This window comes from Phragmites australis, chromosome 2 (assembly GCF_958298935.1).
Source record: "Phragmites australis chromosome 2, lpPhrAust1.1, whole genome shotgun sequence".
NCBI lineage: Eukaryota > Viridiplantae > Streptophyta > Magnoliopsida > Poales > Poaceae > Phragmites > Phragmites australis.
In genome coordinates this window covers 21,996,313-22,011,652 of record NC_084922.1, presented here as the reverse complement: position 1 = coordinate 22,011,652, position 15,340 = coordinate 21,996,313, and positions in this window count along the sequence as shown.

The following is a 15,340-nucleotide window of genomic DNA, read 5'->3' as shown; positions in this document are numbered from 1 at the left end:
TTTGGAACCTTTGAAGGTAGAAGAAGCGCTTGATGATCCGGATTGGGTAATGGCTATGCAAGAAGAATTGAACAACTTCAAAAGAAATGAAGTTTGGTCTTTGGTGGAAAGGCCAAAACAAAATGTGATTGGGACAAAATGGGTCTTCCGCAATAAACAAGATGAAAATGGGATAGTAACAAGGAACAAAGCTCGCTTGGTTGCTCAAGGGTTCACTCAAATCGAAGGTTTGGATTTTGGTGAGACATACGCTCCCGTAGCTAGGCTAGAGTCAATTCGTATTTTATTAGCCTATGCTACTCACCATGATTTCAAGTTATATCAAATGGATGTGAAGAGCGTATTTCTAAATAGACCAATTTCCGAATTGGTATATGTGGAGCAACCACCCGACTTTGAAGATCCCAAACATCCCGGACATATTTTTAGACTCCATAAGGCGCTCTATGGGCTAAAGCAAGCTCCTAGAGCATGGTATGAATGGCTTAGGAATTTTTTTTGTCAAAAAGGGCTTTGAAATAGGCAAAGTCGACTCTACTCTTTTTACTAAGAATGTTGATAATGATTTATTTGTTTGCCAAATATATGTCGATGACATTATATTTGGTTCTACTAATCAACAATTTTGTGAAGACTTTAGTAGGATCATGACAAGGAGGTTTGAGATGTCCATGATGGGAGAATTGAAGTTCTTTCTCGGATTTCAAATCAAGCAACTCAAGGAAGGAACCTTCATTTACCAAACCAAGTATATCAAAGATATGCTCAAGAAGTTTGACATGGAGAATGCCAAACCAATCAAGACGCCCATGCAAACTAATGGACATCTTGATCTCAATGGAGAAGGCAAAAGCGTGGATCAAAAGGTATATCGTTCCATGATAGGATTTTTGCTTTATTTATGTGCATCTAGGCCCGATATCATGCTTAGTGTGTGCATGTGTGCAAGATTTCAAGCCGCTCCCAAAGAATGCCATTTAATGGCCGTTAAGAGGATTCTTCGATATTTAGTTCATACTCCATACCTTGGCTTATGGTATCCAAAAGGGTCATCCTTCGACCTTATCGGCTATTCGGACTCCGATTATGCCGGTTGCAAAGTGGATAGAAAAAGCACTTTGGGAACTTGCCAATTCTTGGGTAGGTCCATAGTGTCATGGTCGTCCAAGAAACAAAATTCCGTAGCTCTATCCACCGTCGAAGCCGAATATGTTGCCGCGGGAGCTTGTTGTGCTCAACTTCTATGGATGAAGCAAACTCTAAAAGACTATGGCCACAAAACTTCCAAAATTCCACTTTTGTGTGATAATGAGAGTGCCATCAAAATAGCCAACAATCCCGTACAACACTCAAGAACCAAGCACATAGACATTAGACATCATTTCTTGAGAGATCATGCGACAAAAGGGGATATTGATATTCGCCATGTGAGAACCGAAAGACAATTAGCCAATATCCTCACTAAACCACTAGACGAGCAAAGGTTTTGTGAGTTGAGAAGTGAATTAAATATCTTAGATTCTCGAAATGTGGCTTGAACTGTTGCATACATTTGCTTGTTATAGATTTATAGCTTTCTTAGTTAAGAGTTTGCAAAAACTGCATTTTTGAGTGATTTTCTCAAAATTATTTGGCTCTTTGATCTCTCGATCATAATTTGCAATTTGTGATCATAGTTATGTAATGATGCTTGTTGGCTGATCACATTTAGCAAATTAGTCCTCTTGTCCAACAATCTTCTCCCCGGAAAAACTCCTCCCCGAATCTCAGCTCTAAATCTATTTTGTCACAGTTCCAGGTTCAGGAATGTCCGGTGTTCACCGGAGTATCCGGACCTGACACTGTTCACAGCTCAAGCTGATTCCTATCCTGTTTCTAGTTACCGGATAGTCCGGTCTTCACCGGAGTCTCCGGTACAAGTGTCAGGACCGAAGTCTCCGGTCTACACCGGAGTCTCCGGTCTACACCGGAGTCTCCGGTGTTTACAGATTCCTACATAACCCCCCAGCCCGAACAATTTCCTTTTCTCATCTGTTCTCAACTCCTCTCTCCCAAAAGCTCTCTCTCTCCGGCGATTTTTGAGAAGCAACCAAGGAACCACGAGATTTGCTAGGTTTCTCACTTGGATTGAAGGCCGGAACCTCTGGAGATTCCTATTCATCAAGATCCCCGGAGGATTTGAGCTTAAAAGGTATCTCTTCAAAAAATCTTCCCGATCTCTCAATGCCCATGTCTAGGATTGTTTTCCCTTGGTAGAATAGCTCCTAGTACCTCCTAGAACACTTTCCCAAACTTGTTACAACTCTAGTCGGCCAAATCTTCCAAACCCTAGGATTTGGGGGATTTTTCGGGGCTGGCCTATTTTTTCAGCAGACTCTGTCCAATCACTTGTTCCTCATATCCTTTGTTCATTCTATATCTCCTAGGTGTTCTTGCAATGGCCGGAGATCGATTTGAGAAGGGTCATGCTTTCGAAAGGAAAAAGAAACAAAAGAGTGACCCTCGCGGTCAAGAAACAAAAGCTCCGGCACACTCGGAAGATAGTGGAAGTGGTCACGCTAGCGGTGAAAGAGTCCGCAAAGTAGCCTCAGGCAGAGGCATCCACATTGAAGAAGGAGGAGCCACTCAACAATATGAGAGAGACATTGTGACCGTATGCCGGACCAAAACTCAATCTATGAGAGGCCGAGATAGTGGAAGGGGAAAGGGACTAGCTAAAGTGACAGCGGGAAGAGGACAAGGAGGAATGCCCTCTAGGGAAGAGAGAGGCAAAGGTGTTGCTCAAGAACACTTGTCTGAGTCCGAGGATGATGAAGAAGATCAGGCTGATGAAGTTATTGGACCCTTGAAACTTTATAGACCTCGGAGAACTGCTAGTGTCATTGACACTCCAAAACAAACAGTGAACTACATGAAGCATGTCTCCAGGGTTGTTAGTGAAAGGTTGAACAACCCATATGATTATGAGAAGAATGTTGCAGATTATCGGTTCTGGAATGATTTTCAGGCAGATTTCTATGAGACGGTGATTTTGGCCAAGAAGAAGCCGATCACTCCTATGCAATGGATTGACTGGAACTATATGGCTCAAAAAGATGATCCTGTGTTCAATGAGGTGATTGTAGCTTGTGAGAGCAAGAAGGTAAAAAATATTATGGCTTTCAAGTATGATTGGTGCGAGGAAGTTATCGCACAGTTCTATGCTACAGTATGGTTTGAGGGATCGGAAAATCCCGTTATGCACTGGATGATAGAGGGAGTTAAATACAGAGTTAGCTTCAGAGGCTTCGCTCACTACTTCCATCTTGATGCCAGAGATACTTCCAAAGATCAAATTCACAATGAGAATCAGCTGACCTTGGAAGAAATTGGGTTCATGTATCTGAATCATGGACGAGTTGAGTTCGGAAAGCTTACAGGGATGAGGCCTTTCTATCGCTGCTTAAACTCCCTGTTTTGACTCACCTTGGTGCCCAAGAGTGGGGATGCAACAACAGTTCAGAGTATCTCCAGAAACCTCCTTGCAACCATGTCCAATGATCATGCTCCTTTCAGCGTGGCGCACTTTCTTTGGGAAGAAATTGTTTTTACATCCAAGTCGCCAATCAAAAGTTGTGGATATGCCCCTTATCTAATGTTTATCATTGAGAAGGTATCCAAGAAGACCTTTGTGAAGGAAGTCAAGCATGAACCCTATCGGATGAGGCCTTTGAACATCCGAGCTCCCTCTCCATCACCATCACCTCCTCGTGCTCCTCCTAGCTCAAGATAGTTTGCCTCGAGACGTGCTCCTCCTCGAGGGTCATCATTCATCAAAAGCGCTCTCAAGGCAATCTTCAGAATTTGCACCCACAATGCTACTCAAATTAAGGAGCAAGGTGCTCGCTTAAAGAAAATGGAGAAACGTTAGAAGGAAATGTACACCTCCATGAACCTTCAGCCACCTTGTTCACCTATTGCTTCGGATGAAGCGGAGAGTGCACCGGTTGAGATTGAAAACCCTTGGGCATGGTATGATGAAGCCCAAGCGGCTGTAGAGAGCTCTCAACAACAAGCGCAAGATGACTCCTCAGACGCCGCTCCTGGCGACAACTCCGAAGGAAGTGATGAAGAAGAAGAAGATGATGATGAAGATGGCAGCAGCGATTAGGCTCTCTCTTTTTGGTGTTTGATGCCAAAGGGGGAGAGAAAGCTATCCATTCCCTAATTCCCTTTAGTTCCCTTAGCTTTGGACTTCGTTTAATTCCTATCGTTGTTGGACAATTGGACCATTGTTTGTGTTGAACCTTGTGCTCATTTAAATTTGTAAGACTTTTATGTTAGTGTGATGATTGTCGTACTTTCTTAAGTTTTGTGTGTTCCATGTCCTGCCATAAAATTGTATCCCACGGATTCTAGGATATAGGGGGAGCTCCTGTGAATTTAAATCTCAAATATGTGCATTTGTGTATAACTCGGTTTAAACCAATGCACACATTTAGGGGGAGCTCACCATATCTTCTAGAATTCAAAATCCTATTTCATATATCTTTGTGTATGCTTTAATCAGGTTGTCATCAATCACCAAAAAGGGGGAGATTGAAAGTGCATCTAGGCCCCCTAAGTGGGTTTTGGCTTATTGATGACAAAACGATTAAAGAACTAACATGCTTTTTGAATTATGAACAGGTTTAAGCATTAGATGTGAAGATAAATGACGTTTGATGCCCGCCGAAACAAATGGAGAATCAACGAAGAGTACTCAATAGGATTTAAATTCTTTTACTTTTGAGATTGAGTCTAGGATAGCCGCTCTATTTAGAAGGTTGGATTTGATTGCTTGATTAATGTCTCAATGCTCAAGAGATCCTTTAGAACCACCTAGTTGAGAGACATATTCACTCACGGACACAGAATTCATTCTGAAAAACTTCACTGAGTCCGGAGTCTCCGGTGTTCACCGGATACTCCGGTACTCAGTATTCTGCCGGAGTCTCCGAGGTAGACTTCAGCAGAGAGTCTCGGTTACGGTTTATTCTTTTTGGAAAAAGACCGAAGTCTCCGGTGTATACCGGACACTCCGGTAGTTTAAGGGTTAATAGACCGGAGTCTCCGAGGGAGACTCCACCAGAGAGTCTCGGTTAAGTGTTTTTTTTAAAAAAAAGGGGACCGGAGTCTCCGGTGTTCACCGGATACTCCGGTAAATGTTTTAGTGTTAACCGGAGTCTCCGAGGGAGACTTCGGCAGAGACTCTCGGTTAGCGTTTAATCTTTTTCTTAAAAGAAAAGAGAGACCGGAGTCTCCGGTGTTCACCGGATACTCCGGTACCTGGAGAGGCCGGAGGGTCCGGCTGGTCTCCGGACTTAACGTCTTTGGAAGGACTGTCAGGACCGGAGACTTCGGTGTTCACCGGAGACTCTGGTAATTTAACAGAATTGTAATGGCTAGTTCTGACACGTTATGTGACCGTTCTGACACCATTTTTGGATTTAGGGCCGGATACTCCGGAGTACACCGGATACTCCGGTAAGTTCTGACAAAACAGTAATGGCTAGTTTTTGAGAGAGAGCTATAAATGCCCCCACACCCCTTGGCATTTAGAGCTTGGTGTGGCTGGTAAACTTGAGACCTCTTGAGCACTTTAAGAGCATTCAAAGACCCTCCAACCACCTCTAGTGCAAAGTTTACAAATTTTTGAGAGTTTGTGTTTGGAGAGAATACAAGCCACTTGAGCAATTGAGTTCTTCATCGAGCATCTACTGCAATCATCTCTCTTGAAGCTTTGGGCTTCTAGAAGGAAAGGAGTCACCCGTAGAGCACCCAAAACTTGTGGTGTGCCTCGGGTAGTTTGTAAACATCTTCGAATTGAGTATGAATTTCTAGCTTGATCTTGGTGGTCGCTAGAAGAGGATAGGGTTGGAAAAGACCCGGCTCTTTGTGAGCTCCTCAACGGAGACGTAGGCACTTCTTTGTGAGGTGGCTGAACTCCGGGATAAATTCACGTGTTCTTATTTGTGCTATTTACTTTATCGTGTGAATTTTGTGACTTGTCATATAAATTGCTCTAGTGACAATCTTGCTAGTGTTAAGTGTTATTTTAGCTCTGTGATATCTAGTAGACCTAGTATAAACCTTAGACTCTAGCTGTTATCTTTAATTCACATTTATTCTGAAATTCCCATTTAGGCCGGAGACTCCGGACTAGACCGGATACTCCGGACCATACCGGAGTATCTGGCCTTCACCGGAATATCCGGCAGTTTTAATGCGCTGTTTTTAGTTTTAATTTTCAGAAAAACCTATTCACCCCCCCTCTAGGCACTTTCAGCACCGTCCGTAGGGATTTGAACACAAAAGTGCTAAGAGAGGTAGGAATGCACCAGGAAAACCACCAAAGAATTGGCTAAAGCCATCATACCCCGTTGCAAGCATGCAACCATATGTATGGCTGTCGCAGCCATATGCACCGTATGCATGCTCCAGCCCTGCTACCGTGTGGGATGATGTTCCTCCGACCTTGGCCAACCCAGAACTCCAGACGGCGCAGAGGCCTTCTAGCCCCTGCACAACAAAGACCTCACCGCCTCAGGAGAGGACACTGCCGAAGCCACAGCCAAGCAGGCCGCCTTCCAATGGTTCTAGGCGGTCCAACCCAGGAATGCTCCTAACTGGGCTTGGTCCCCAGGTATCCCCTTCGACCACACCTAGGATACCCCAAGCAAGCCAACATCTTCGGAAAGTCTATCCACCCAACGCCCTCCTTGGGCCTCTCAGGCAAGAAAGGGTTCCAACGACACGGTGGGATTTGAGGGGCATGGACCCCGCCTGCACCTCCAACGCCGCCCTTGCAACGCCAACCGTGCGTAGGGAACTCCAATCCTGTCTCGTCCGGGGAGGCATAGTCAGAACCACTTCGGCTCCAAAAGCCGGTTCATCGGGCAGCCTCGATGGTCTCCCAAGGGGGAAGGAAACCCTGGGGAAACCACGGGCTCCAGGGCACACCGCCTTTGGCAGCGACCCCAACGACAACTCCATGCTCCGGTACCCCTGGAGGCACACGGGTGTGTCCTCCACGAACCAGGGCGCGGCCACAACACCAACAATTGTCGCACCCTCATGACCTTCCAGGAGGAATACCTCGGAAGGCAAGCAGAATACCTGGCCACAGAAGGAGCCGGTGAAGGACGACACAGAGTTCGGAGGCCTGGGGCAAACTCCCGGGCGAATCCCTTTCCCCTCAACCTTGCACCATCACCACCAACCCTACTACCAACAGTACCATACCCAGCAACGAGAACTGAGTCTGGGACACGCCATCGCCAGGCTCTGGATGAAGTTCCTCTGGAGCTGGGTAGCGGCTAGGGGCCAAAGTGGTCAAGGACCGCCTCTCCCAACCAGCCTTCGACCATGCCTCCCACGTGCCGCCGCCAGGCTCCAGGCGGATTATCTCCGGAGCCAGGCAATGGCTAAAGGCTGAGGGTGTCAAGCACCGCCTCTCCCAGCCTAGCCACAGGCTTCGAGGCTGCCAAGCCTCATAATAGAGGCCTTATTCCCACAAAGGTACGCCCACTATTAACTACCCAGTAGTTTACCTAGTGATCTGTCTTTCATGCGGCAAGGTTAGAGTCTGTTGGAGGCCTCCAACTATATTGTTAGAAGTCTTTTGCAATAGATAGCTACTAAGTAGATGTAGTAGAACTTAAGTTACATTCTCATTTAGCATGAGCAGTTGTATAACCTAGCTATGTTTCATGCTACAACTAGCTTCTTATTGCCAACAGTAGACTGCAAAACTTTGCTAGTATAAACCATGCAACATCCCTGCACTCACGCAGACGCATCATGCCTAGGTTGCCTGGGGGTGGGTCTACCCAGGTTTCCTGGAATGCATTGTGTAGCCTCAGAAGTGTAGTTGCCATGTATCAAGGGATTTCCTTGATAGACCGTGTTGCGGCACCACCCGTAAGACATCTTCGGGTGGCATGACAAGCCCACGTATCGCGGATGTAGCATGCCTAGATCAACTGGAAGGCAAGACTGCCTCGATTTCCTGGAAGGCATTGCGTAGTCTCGATAGACAGTGAGGCCCACACCTGTGGGCGCCGCGCCTATGCCTAGGTCACCTGCAAGGCAGATTATACCTAGGGTGCCCCGGAAGGCATTTGCATAGCCTCGGGTATCGAAGCCATGCCCCGGGGGATGTCCTCGGTGGTGGAGTTGCGGTGCTCCGAGGAATACTGTCGCAAGGAATTCTCGCTGCATGACATGCCTACACACCGCGGGCGTAGCATGCCTAGGTCACTTGGAAGGCAAGACTGCCTAGGTTTCCTGTAAGGTATTATGTAGCCTCGATAGTGTGTAGATGCCAGTTATCAAGGGACTTCTTTGGTAATGTAGTTGCGACACCCTCGGGGGGATTTCTCTGGAGGCGTGATGAGCCCACGCACTAGTAAGCATCTCTTGACTAAACCCAAGGTCACCTAAAAAGGTTTCCTGGAGGGTAGGCTTTGCCCTGGTCGGAAGTGGAGCCCATACACCACGGGTGTAACATGCCTAGGACACCTGGGAGCCATGACTGACCAGGTTTTCTGGAGGGTATTGTGTAACCTCGATAGTGTGTGGATGCCGCATATCAGGGGACTACCCTGATGTGAGGATGCGGTGCTTTGAGAAATGCTGTTGCAAGGAATCCTCTCTGTACGATATGCTTATATACCGTGGGCATGCCTAGGTAACTGCCAAGGCATCAAGCCTAGGTTTCCTGGAATGCATTGCATAGCTTTGGTCGTATAAATGCCATGCGCCAGGGCACATCCTTGGTGGACAGTGTTGCGGTGCACGCCGGGCATTTCCTTGGGAGCATGTCAAGCCTACACACCACGAGCATACAATGCCTAGGTCACCTGGAAGGCAAGACTGCCTAGGTTTTCTGAAAGGTATTGTGTAGCTCCGATGTGTGTAGGGCCTTCGGCATTAATACATGCCAAGGAGTTTTACAAACCTCCGACAAAAATGGAGAGTTTTACAAACCTTCGACAAAAACGGAGAAACTTACAAAACCTCTGGTAGAAACAGAGAGCCTTTTCCAAACCTCCGCACAGCAAAGAGTTTTACAAACCTCCGGCAAAAACGGAGAGCCTCTCAAAAACATCCTCACCACGGAGAGTTTTTACCAAACCTCCGCCAAAACGGAAAGACTTCCAAAAACCCCTACAAATGGGATGTTTTTTGGGAGCTCTGCTGGGCGAAAAGGTTCTGAAAAGACCTAACTAGAAAAGTACCCCAGCATCTTGAAGGCAAAACGCCTTTGTGCCGAAGGGGTACAAAACCCGCTAGCCTCTAAAAAGGCACAACAAACAAATCAAAGGGGTATAAAAATACCCCTCCCTACAGGGAAAGGTATGACCCGCGTGACTCCAAACACGCATGGTAAAAGGTAAAATCGTTACCCTACCATCTCCTTTTAAGACACATTTCATACATCATTTTTGTATACTAACATTTAATAAAAGCCCATGCTGCGTGGCACAGGAAACATAGTGGAACCCTCGACTGTCCATTGAAGAGACCACCATTCATTGCAACGGCTAAGGGCCGAGGGAGTCGCAGACCACCTCTCCTGCCTAGCCTTTGGCTTCGCCTCTGACACGATGTCTCCAGGCTCCGGATGGAGTACCTCTGGAGCCAGGCAGCGGCTAAGGGCCGAGGGGGTCGCAGAGCACCGCCCTCGCCTAACCTTCGGTTTCGCCTTCGACTTCACCTCTGACACGCCGTTGCCAGGCTTCGAACGAAGTAACTCCAGAGCCGGGCAGTGGCTAAGGGCCGAGGGGGTAGCGAACCACCTCCCCCACCTAGCCTTCGGCTTCGCCTCCAACACGCCATCGCCAGACAGAGTACCTCCGGAGCGGGCAGTGGCTAAGGGGCCGAGGGGGTCGTGGACCACCTCTCCCGCCTAGCCTTCGGATTCGCCTCCGACACGCCGTTGCTAGGCTCCGGACGGAGTACCTCCAGAGCCGGGCAGTGGCTAAGGGCCGAGGGGGTCACGGACAACCTCCCCCGCCTAACCTTCAGCTTCGCCTCCAACACACCGTCACCAAGCTTTGGACGGAGTACCTCCTAGTCGGGCAGCGGCTAAGGGCCAAGGGGGTCATGGACCACCCCTCCCGCCTATCCGACACACCGTCACCTTCAACCCAGGCAGTCGCTAAGGAACCCGAAGGGTCAAGGACCACCTCTGGAGCTTGTCTCCAAGGGTTCCAGATGGACTTCGCTGAGTTAGAAATCTAGAACAAATTGGGAAGAAGGCTCTACTAGTACCGAGCCCAAGGAGTACGCGGTAACCAGGAACGACGAGCTCACCACTACTCCACCCGTTTCTCCTTAGTTACCCTATGTATCCATCGGTTGTCAGAAAAATTAGCCATCGCCTTTGAAAAGGATGAAGAAGTACGGTTTGGAGGCACGAAAGCACGCACGCATGTGGCCACCCGTTCGAAAGGTCCTCTCGCATTCCGATACGGAAGGAGACACGACTATTCCTGAAGATCCACTTACATTATTAAACAACCAGTACATCCAAGGGATATAAACTAAAACAACCATACATAAATTGCCACGAAGAAGATAGATCCCTACGGAGCAAAATAAGGCGAGAAAGAGTACAAGGTGACTAAGTTCAGTCGTGACATGGGTATATCACGGTGTCACAAAGTACGCCATCCCGGTGACCGCCTTCACCTCCTACAGGTCCCGGTAGGGGCCACGCATGAGACGGCGTATGAGCCTCATCTGCGGCCTACCGTTGCGGAAGCCGATATAGTAGCTGGCTCCGAAGCTATCGGAGGATGCTGAGGAGTCCAAGGAGGTCACCGCGCGGCCTTTTCCCTCACCTTCCCGGCCTCTTCCTACTTCACCGTCAGTCCCACCGATGCCAGCTCACTCTCCCTTCATAGGAGATCCCAGTTGATCTCTTCGTTGTCATCAGAGATATCAATGATCTCGACAGGCATGCCCTCCCCGGCCAAAGGTTGGGCCGGAGCAGCGGACAACCGCCTCCCCTACAAAGGTGGAAGCAGTTTCGCCTCCGGTGCCTCTACCGATGACCAAAACAGTCTGTCTCCCAAAGGAGCTATCGAGATCATCGATGTCTCCAAGGAGGATGAGGAGGAAGACGATGCCACACTCAAATCAAGGTTAACTGCTTGCTTATGGGGCTGTGGAGACTCCAACCGGGTAACCCCGGCTTTATACCCAGGCCACGTAGCCACGTAAGTTCGAAAGACGAAGCAGGGCGAGCGTCGCCGTGTCCTCCCATTAAACGCCTAGGGGATAGGGCCGTGGCCCTATCCGGTTTTCCTCCAACACGTGGCGGCACTCCACGATGAAATGCAACATTTTCTCGCACAGATGTCCCATCACATTAATGACCCAAACCCCTTTCGGCGCGTGACATGATCATGGGCACGAGACCCTGGTGACCCCTCACATTATCCAGTCAGAACGAGGTAGTGGCATGTCTTGTCCCACCAGGTGAACGTGCGGGATTCTCGAAACCCACACGAAACCTCTACTCTAGCGACTTCGGATGACAGAGAATCGCCATCAGGCATCCTTGATACAATAACAGGATGGGGTTGATTTTTCCTCTACATCCTCTCCCCCCTCCGAAATGTCAGGGCCCGAGAATGAGGAGGTACTGTTGGGGGGAAAATAAGCCAACCTAAGGATAACAGTTGAAGATCACCATCCTAGTCCCCCCGAACCCTCTGCTAGAAGCTCGATCTCCGATATCATCAGATCCTCTCATGGTACCCCTTCGCGCATACGAAGCCTTCCCTTGACTCCGCCAGCTCAACCCCCCGGGGCCTTCCAAAACACGGCCTCCCGAAGCCTTGATCCTCCGAAGCTTCGACCTCCTGAAGTCCCGGCCCTCCGGGGTCTCGCCTCCCAACACCTTTACCTCCCTGCTCTACGCCTCCCAAGGCCCTCACCTCGGGATGGTCAGGCCACCTTCCCAAAGATAGCAGGATGAGTCAACAGGCCCTGGAAAGATCTACCGGAAGGAGAGCGCCGATCGTGCTTTGCCTGCCAGGAAGTGACCGGCATTAAAGGCCTAGGATGATGGGCGCCACTCTGGCACCCTGGTGTAGTGAGGGCTATCCTGACACCCCTGACAGTGTGGCATCGAGCCGCAATTGGTGACCGGCTTGCCCCCTTCAGGGGGCAGGCACCACGATAGTTACAGTGGTAGATATTTATCTCCCAGATAGGGTAGAAAAGTAGTTATCCGAGATAAGGCCCAGTAAATCGGTCGGATCCCAAATATTGGTATATTATGGTAACTTGTACGCCAAGCTACGCACGACCCTATAAATAGAGGTCATAGCTGCCTGGGCAAAGGGAGGAGGGCTAGACGGTAGAAAGACACAGAGGTGGAAAAACACCAAGTCACGCTATGATACTCCCCCTAGATCGATCCATTTTTTCTACCATTAATACATTCGTGGTGTTCCTTCCTCTTAAACTTTGTCTCCAAGCTTGAGTATTCTCCTTAGAATAAACTCTCGCCGTACTTGCTAGGGAAAGACGAACTCTTGCCCCAACAGGATGGCTAATGGTAATGACAATGCCGGAGAAAGAAGTCCATCGTCTGGGAGCATTTCCCTACTGAAGTCGATTATGAGGATGCATCCAAGTATGCTTAATCACTGTAAGAAAACCTTTGCCTACAGTTCTGGCTAAAAATAGCAGGCACTAGCCATCTCAAGAGGCACGTTCCTGTAACACTCTAGGGACCACCATAAGCCTAAGATACTACTAAAACAACCTATAGGACCTGGAACCTAAAAAATCTGGCAACACCTAGATATAAGTAACCAAACACCACACAAATTGATATATATCATCACACTATCAGTAAAGAGCATCCTAGCAAAAGGAACATGCCTCGATCATACATCCAAGCCAGCACAAGCCAAAACAAACATAACATGGCTAAGAGTCACCAACTGACAATAAGTTTAAACAAAAGATAAATGTGAATGTGAAAACCATGTGTTGCTACCTACCTCACATGTCCGATACCATCTCAAGGCATACCTGAAAAGATAGTATGGGTGAGATTCAAAAATTTCAATAGGGGATTTCTTTAACAAGCTATTTAGCTATAGTTGATTAAGCAATCATCTTTAATAGATTAAATTAGAAACTGAATAGGTTATTAACATATAGAAACATGATTAAGCCTAACAAAACAACACCACCACCACCAAAATATTATCTGCTAGATATGATTCACCATATCATTATCATCCAAAATGGTATTAAAGGCTTATGTGCAATATAAGAATGAAATCAAAGCAATTAAAGTAAAGATATTTATATGAATGCATACGTATGCATATGCCATACTCTTACTCACCCTTACCCCTCCACGAGCAAAGTAAGGGTGTGCGACGTACCACTCCATGAGCAACGTACGGTGTTGTACCGGTACGATTGAGATCATAAGATGGTGAAAAAACTTCCAATACAACTTATAATATGCTTCATGCATAGCCAACAATATAACTTCTAACATCATGTACTATAATGAATGAACAATTACAAACCAACAAATCTCGTTTCTTGCACTTCATAACTCAAAAATTGTCACACTCGATTTTAAGACCAAAACCAGATGTAAACTATATGTATGCCAGGATCAGTTATTCATACATATAGTGACTTCATTAGTGTAACAGACACAATGCTTCTTATTACAACGCTAAATATTACAAAATGACCACACACGGGTCTAAAGAAAAGAACACCACAGCGAAAAAAAGAAGAACGGCGCAGCTCCAAGCCAACAGGCAGTCGACCGGGAGTTCCACAAGCCTAGAACTCGGCATCATTTTCAGGGAAGTCATCCTCAGGAAAATCTTCAAAAGTTTCACCTTCTGAAACAGCAAGCGTGAGTATTTCCAATACTCAACAAGTGGGGGAAACATTTAATTTGATATGGTGGCTTGAATCAAGGCTTCCTATTCTCTAGGGTTTCATTTGCATAAAAGCCAATTTTTAGCCTTGAACTATGGAAAACAAATTTTATTTTAAATGGGAAAAGATGTACCAAAGATTTTCTTTAACCTCCGAGAATTCAACCCAATTCCCAATCCAAGAAAAACAACCACCCGACTAATCATGTGAGGGTCCATGCTGCTCATAACCGTGAGCACGGCTGAATATTCAGTTTGACACTCTGCAGAGTTTGCACACTTTACCCACGAGTCGTGATCTTCTCTGTTGCCGACACCTGATGGTACCTTACACACTTCCGGGGTGTGCGCCAAGAGATCACTACGAGGCTTTTCCAAATAGTCTCCCAGTATGCACTTGCCCACTGAGGTTTCACCGCCGTACATAAGTGGAGTAACCCTCCACCCTAGAAGCCCCCTCTTGTGCCGGGTAGAATCGGGAAGCAACCCTTCCTTATCTACACATCCGATTGGCTCATACAACACTGGGAGAACATCTAGTTACTAGGCCAAGCCGTACTATATTGGTCTCGTGGTTGCTCTGTTTGCCATGGATGTTCGCTCCACGAACTGGTCCTTAAAATGGTCTGGGCAAGACCTCCAATAACCCCATAAGGGTATATTACCAAACATTTCCAAACAACCAACCATGCTGGGAAAAGTAGCCCTTTCTTGCCTAAAACCCCAATTATCTTTGTTGTTAATTCCCTTAACAACATCAGTTTCCATGATATTCTTCTTATATCAACTTTTAGTTCATAACTCAAGATTCATCACCTACACGCTACATGTTCATCTAAAGCATGGCTAAGCATAAACATGATGATATTGTATGGATAAAACATCTACATCTAACAGTAGTATTTGCTATACTACCAATTTTTGTAAAACAACATGCATATTTGACAAAGACTAGCTTTATGTAAAAACTGGGTTTGCAACATGGTCAAGACACTTGCCTTCGTCGAAGTGTTGCACAGGTCCTTCAAAATCTTCCTCCTGAAAGTTGCCGAACTCCTGGACTGAATCGTCTACACGAGCACACAATCTAACATAAGAACAGTACACCAAACATTCCAAAAACTAGACAAAACCCTATAAACAGATTCTACGCAACGCTACAATCGTTTGAGCGTGAAAATCATCTAAATCGGAGCTACGAATAAAAAGTTATGATCATTTGAAGTTCATGGGTGTTTATGCAAAATTTCCTTATTATCAGAGAAAATCCGAATTGTTTTTATACTGGAAAATTGGATTTATGACGTCATAAACATTATTGGTTTATTCTTGTATTACAAAGGAAATGGAATAGGTTCATGAGCCCATGGACCAGGGCCGGT